This window comes from Musca vetustissima, unplaced genomic scaffold (assembly GCF_032173495.1).
Source record: "Musca vetustissima isolate MV318-11 ecotype Yass unplaced genomic scaffold, APGP_CSIRO_Mvet_v1 utg32084, whole genome shotgun sequence".
Lineage (NCBI taxonomy): Eukaryota > Metazoa > Arthropoda > Insecta > Diptera > Muscidae > Musca > Musca vetustissima.
The window spans coordinates 154,352-161,576 of NW_026878632.1; positions in this window are offsets into that span (position 1 = coordinate 154,352).

The window sequence follows — 7,225 nt, forward strand, 5'->3', positions numbered from 1 at the left end:
TGTTGCATTTGGCTGCCCTCCTCAGGAGAGAGGGCTGCCTCTTTATTTTGCTTTGAAAGAAATTAGAGATCGCAAATTTCTCTTTCTTTCTTCTTTGTGTTACTTTTTTTGCAATGTTTATCACACTCACTCATAGACACTTTCTCTCTCTATTTCTAAGACAACTCTTAGGAGGGAGTTGAAATTTGAAGATGATCACCAAAATTTATTTTTTTTTTTAAATTTTTTGTTCCGCAAATATTTTTTTCTTTTTCGATTTTTTGGTACGTAGCTTCGTTTATGATTTTTAACCGATTTTTACTTGACTATTAACTTGAATTGATAATTTTTGTTCGGAACAATCACAGTTTAGCGCTACAGCAACTGCCGCCGCTGCAGTTGAACACTGAGCGAGCTTGCGAGCATTACTACAACACTGCAGCAGCAAGTTGCAGTGCGATGTTTTTGTTGTTATGTGTATGGTGTGGTGTGGTGTGTGTGATGGCTGGCTGGCCAACAAAACAATCTCTACAATAACAACAACAACAAAACAAAAAAATATTGAGAACTGCAACGCCGAGAAATCCGCAAACTTTTAGTTTCAATTCGAATTTTTTTTTTTTTTTGAGTTTCAGTTTCTTCTGAGGCGAATTTCTTATACAGAACACCAATACCAATGCAGCGTCAAAGTTAAACAGAGAGGTTTTTTCGAACGTCAACGTCGTTCGTTGTAACACTTTTTGGGGTCTGCTTTGTTGTTTTTGTTTTTGTTTTATTAATTTTGCCGCTATAACAACTAGCAGGTCTGAAGGTGGCTCCTCAAACATGTTTACGTACCATGCAGCACTGCACAATGCAATTCCACTCTCTCTCTCTCACCTACATTTGCATTGATAATAAAAAAAAATCTCTCCCACTCTCTCAAGAAACAATTTTGCAACATTTTTTTTTTCTGAGAGAGAGAGAGAGAATTTTTGGTTGCAGAATCTGGTTTAACTACTTTTCTTACAGCAGCAGTTGGTTTGGCCCAAAAGTGTTTGGCAGGTTTCTCAATTATCATAATTCTGATAGGGAACAACAACAACAAGAACAACACGACCAACATTAACACAATTTGCCACCCTTTTCTTGTTGTTTATATCGTATCTCTCATGGCATACATGCATGCATATTTCTGTCTGTGTGTGTCAGTCTGTTTGTCTACATCACAGTCGGGCGAAGCACCGCACGCGTGCACTCTCGCGAGAGTAAATATCACTATTCTCTCACACACATTCAACTGAACCAATTGAAAACCCATTGACACACACACAAAGACAAGTGCGTGAGAACAGAATTTTTTACGCTCTGCCCGTGCCTGGTCTACATCTCAAAATTATGACAAATATGGGTTAAACTGTTAACTTATATTTTTTTAGTTTTTTTCTTGAGTTCCATTTGATATATTGACATCGTGAGCCACTGTATTTGGGCAGGGTAGTAGGTGGGTGGGGTTGATTGGATGCTGGTTATTCAGCTGTCGATGATTAACACCAAATAAAACTGAACAGAACATTGACTTAAGTTTGACATTTATGGCTTGGGTCTGCTGAGCGGGGACTTAGTGTGTGTGGTCTTAGCCGGAACCGGAATGCTGGCTGGCGATTTGCTATACTTTGAGAGAAAGGAAATATATTTCTCGGCAAATAGGTGTCGTATTGGTGAATATTTGACATTTACAATGACAGATCATTATTTGGTATATGGTAGGGATTCAGATTCAAAAAATATGAAAAAGGTTACAATGATTAGATTCGAATGAGGGAGATTTATTTCGAATGAAGGAAGGAATCTTTTCGAAGAGGCCAAATCTTGAGTCTTGTGGAAAATATATTTTTCTGCAGAGAACATTGTGGACGACGATATTTTCTATAAATAATCTTGTGCTATGTATTTTTTTCTATAGAATAATTTTGTGGAACTTATTATTTTATAAAAAAAAACTTGTGGAACATAAAATTTTTATATTAAAATTTTGTTTGGATTATTTTTTTCTTAGAGAAAATCTTGTGGAATGCAGAATTTTTTATACAGTAAATTTTGTGGAACCCAAAAATTTGTATAACAAATTATTTGGGAAGCAAAGCTTTGTGGAACCTATTATTTTTTGTATAGGAAATTTTGTGGAAGTTAATATTTTGCAATGCAACTTTTTGGGGAAGATAATATTTTTTATAGATAATTTTGTGAATAGAACATACTTTCTAAATAGAAAATCTTGTTAAATTTTTGTCAAGTTCCACAAAATTGTCTTTATGGAATATATTGCGTCCCATAAAATATTTTTTATATAAAAAAAATTTAACTCAAATAGTTGCTAGATAGAACATTTTTATTCTATTTTTCGGTACGCATTAATCTTTATAGATTATGCGGATGGTAATATTTTTCATTGAAACTTTGTGGAACGTAATTTTATCTATAGAAAGCTTTGTGGAATCTAAATTTTTATAGAAATCCTTGTGTATGATAATATTTTCCTAAAACATCGTGTGAAACGTAATATTTTCATTAGGACATTTAAAATAGAAAAAGTTGTGATATTTTTTCAAGTCCCACAAAAGTGTGTTCCACAAAATATTTTCTGTATAAAAAATGATTAAACTCCAATATTTCCTAGAGAGATTTTTTTATTTTGTGGTACGCATTATTTTTTTATAGAAGAATCTCTCTATATAAAATATTACCTTTCACATATTTTATAGTGACAGCTTCGTGGAAGGTAATATTTCCCTAAAACATCATGTGGAACGTAACGTATTTTCTATGGTAACTTTTGTGGAAAGTAATATTTTCCACAGAAAATTTTGTGGAAAGTAATATTTTATATAGGAAACATTGTGGATGGTAATATTTCCTATTGGAAACTTTGCGGGTGGTAATATTTTTTTTTTTTTTTTTGGAAAATTTTGTGGAATGCAATATTTTTCATAGAAACTATTGTAGAAGGTACTGTGGATTGCATTATTGGTATGGAACAAGGTTATATTTTCTATAGAATACGTTGTGGATGTTAATATTTTCTAATTTTGTAGAGGCTAATATTTTCCTAACATATTTTTTAGAATGCAATACCCTATATAGAAGATTATGTGGGATGTAATGTATTGTATAGAATTTTATGTGGAAGGTAATACTTTTTTTGGAGAATTGTGGAAGGTAGTATTTTGTGGAATGGAATATTTTTCATACAACATTTTGTGGGAGATAATTTTTCCAAAAAAGAGGGGAAGATAATATTTGCTATAAAAATATTGTGGAATTCATTGTTTTTTGTTTTGGAAATAACTAAATGTTTTTCATAGAAAATTTTGTGGAACTTAATATTTTTTATAGGAAAACTTGTGGAACGTTTTTTTTTGAAGAAAAAACTTGTAGATAGTAATATTTCCTACATAATATTCTGATACAACATTCAGTAGAAAGCATTGTCCTTTATAGAAGATTATGTGGAAGGTAATACTTTTTTATGGCATACTTTGAGGATGGCAATATCTTCTGTAGAAGATTGTGTGGAATATAATATTTTCCATAGAACATTCTTGTGGGTGGTAATATTTCCATAGAACTAGTTGCGAAATATCATATTTTATAATAAAATATTTTCAATACAAATATTTGTGGAACGTAATATTTTGTTTGAGTATAATGTGGTGGCCCTCTTTCTAGAAAATTGTATAGATGGATATTTTATTTGTAGTATGTATATTCTGGATGGTAATTTTTCGAATACAAAATTTAGAGGAAATATTTTTATAGAATATTTTTTGGACAGTACTAATTCCAAACTCTTGTTGAAGTTACATTTGTCTATAGTGATTCATGTGAAAGGAGATTCTACAATCATGAAACGACTCTAATATATTTGTCCCTTATAACAAAGTGTTGGACCTTGAGCAGTAAAAATACCCTGTTCCAAAGTGAAGAGAATAGTAAAATTTCAGAAAATTTGTATATGCTCGGTATAGCACCTAAACTGGTAAGTATCCGTAAGTATGTCAAATCGTATGGGAATGTTGAGATACAAACTCTTAAACAAATAATAGCGGCTTTATGTTAAAATCCGGTCACAACTTTTATACCCTCCACTATAGTGTGTGCATGTGTGCAAACTAAAAAAATGCTTACGTCTGATTTGAAAATTCCGCTACAAACTACACTGACTTCCTTACAAAATACCTACATATTGTATTAGCAGCCAATTTCAAATTCAGGTCCATATTTTGATATAGCCCCCATTCAAAGCTCCCGTTTCATTTTCGGTATTATAAAGATTTTAGTCGTATTTTCCCAACAAAGTGCCTGACATATGAAAATTGCAAATATATGTCCATGTTTTCACATAGCCCGACCTATTTTAAGGTTTTACCGAAAGGTTTGAAAATTCACATCCTGGTTTCATCAACAGAAAATTATTAATGCAGGTTCATATAAAGGCCCTGCATCATTTTCGATATTTTAAATGTATTAGATACATTTTTAAGCTGTAATGAGTGTAGTTTGGTATTCCGTTGTGGCAAAGCCTCCATGTAAAGGTTCCGCTTATTTTCGGAATTTTTAATCCGGATGGCGAAATTCAAACTTTACACATCGAAAATTACTTCCAAACTTAAATTGAGTTCGAAGGCGGAGAATATCAATCCACTCTAACTCTGGTATATTTCCCAGAAAATGCTCAAAATTCTGCTGATAATTAATTTTATGATACCGTGCAAATGGTGTAATCGATTTATCACAAAGGGTCAACATTTTGACCCTCATATGAAGTGAACCGAATATCCAAATATCATTCGAACCTTGCAAACAAACCTACATCAGATCCGAAGATGAGTCCCATCGGTGCACTACTGCAAGCCGAAGAATGCGACCGATTATTCCAATCCTTCTAAGAACCTATGATCTAAGCATTCCGCATTGTAATATTTTCAACAAACCAGAATAAGTCGGCTCACACCTTATGCTCTCTTCCCCATAAATAGTCAACAGTTAAAAAAGTAATGCAAATGTCATACGAAGCGAATTAAGTATCCGATTTGATCCATTGATTGTACATCGTAATATTTATATCAAACCTGAAAATAGTATGAAATACCCCCTACCCCCCAAACAAATTCAAGCAATTTTGAAAATTTGTAAATCCAATATTAAAATAATAAAGTGACCAACTTCGTTCAAATTTTGGACGTCATAATATTTTTATTAAATTTAGATTAATTTCAAGTTTCTTCTGACACCAATTTTGAAAAATTATTAATCAACGATCCGATTTGATCCAAACGTTGCTAATCCTTTATTTTAGTATTTTATTTTAATAGTGAATTTATATTTTTACCAAATTAATAATTAACAAATCATATAATAATGTAATATTGGCTGGTACCTCCATCGTCTGGTGCAGACGGTCAACTTTTTGATAAAAACATGTAAAACGAATCGTAAATCCTCAATACTCAATATAAAATATTGGCTATATTGGTTCGTCATCTCTGATACTTCCTAGTGATAAGTAAATATACGACTAATCGATTAATCAAATTTGTATTGAAATGTCTAAAAGTCAAAGTCAACTTTTGGTCTTTGAGGAAATTGCAAATTCGACTTTTGAAGATCGACATTCGATTTTCTTTGTAAACACTTGGTTTATTATCACAATGCCCAAAATAACACATTCCACAACATTATTTTATCTATTGACAAATAAGAAAGGCCGATTTTTTAGTCAAAGTAAAAAGTCAAAAAATCGACATTTTTGTCAGAGGTAAAAATCGAAAAATTTTAAAGTCGACTTTTGTGCTCGACTATGTATCCCTAGTACTTCCCCCACAAACTTTCACAATTTGAAAAATTGTAAATTTAATAAAAATAAATACACCACCTATAATTCCGCAGACCCTCGCAAAGAATAGGCTGGGTTTTCTCCGAATTTCTACTTCAATTAGAGCTGTCATTTCTACCTTTATTATTGATTGAATTGTTCATATAGGTACTTGGCGGTTTCATTTTTTCGGAGGTATTTTTGATTTTCGATATTTCGATCTTGACCCTGAAATTCTATTAACCCTTTATTTATTCTAATTTTCTGTAATATTTTCCTTAGTTTTATTTCTGATATTCCACTTAAAATTTGCGAATTTTTTGTTTGTTTTCTGATCTGAGTAAAAATTGTGATAAAAATAAAATTGAATTACAGTTTCCGCTAGAGCTTCGTGGGTTCATTTTTGTCTATTTGCAGAACTGAATTTTTTATTTGGTACTAGCTTTTCTCCAAATTTTTGTTTCAATTAGAGCTGTCACTTTTCTCTTTACTATTGATTGTATTTTTTTAATAAGTTCGTGGGGTTTAATTTTTTCTGAGGCCCTTGTGATTTTTTGATGTTTTGTTTATCAGTCGTTGACCTTGAAATTCTATTAACCCCTTATTTTTTTATAGTTCTCTGTAAGATTTTTCCAAGATTTTTCCTAGTTATATACGATTGAAAACTAGAGAATAGTTTTATGATCCGAATAAAAATTGAGCTAAAAATAAATTGCTTAAAAAGTATCTATGAGAGATTCGTGGGAATATTTCATCTTATTTGTATAACTCAAGTTTTCATTTGGTAGAGCTGTCCATTCTGACGTTACTTTTAATATATTTCTTTTTTGAAAATTTCGAATATGTTCTTGGGATTTAATTTATCCTCAAGCTCTTGCACGTTTTGACCCTGAAATTTTATTAACTCCCTATTCTAACTTTCTGTCCTATTATCCCTTGTCACATTTTCACGTTGATATTCGATTGAAAATTGGACAATATTTTTATGATCCGAATATACAATTATTTTGAATTTTGGTAGGTTATGCTGTTGTTATTGTTTATTTTTTTAATTTATTTTAGGTATTGGTTTTTATACTGTCTTGCTGATCATAAAACGGAAATTCATATTTGAGGGGGGAAAGCAACATGTCCAACATATTTTCAAAGAGTTGATTGTTTGTTTATAGTCCACATAACTCGTTCAAATATGTTTTGATTCTGATTCCAATTATTGGAGAATTTTAATTTGTAATTAATGTATTTTGAATTTATTTCAAATTTTCCTTTAAGGATTTTAGTAAAATTTTTTACAGCTTTTTTCCCTCCGATTCGAATTTGTCTCTTTATGATCTTTATATCCTCTGATTGAATTTGGTTATTATTTTTTATTTCATTATTTTATTCTGGAAA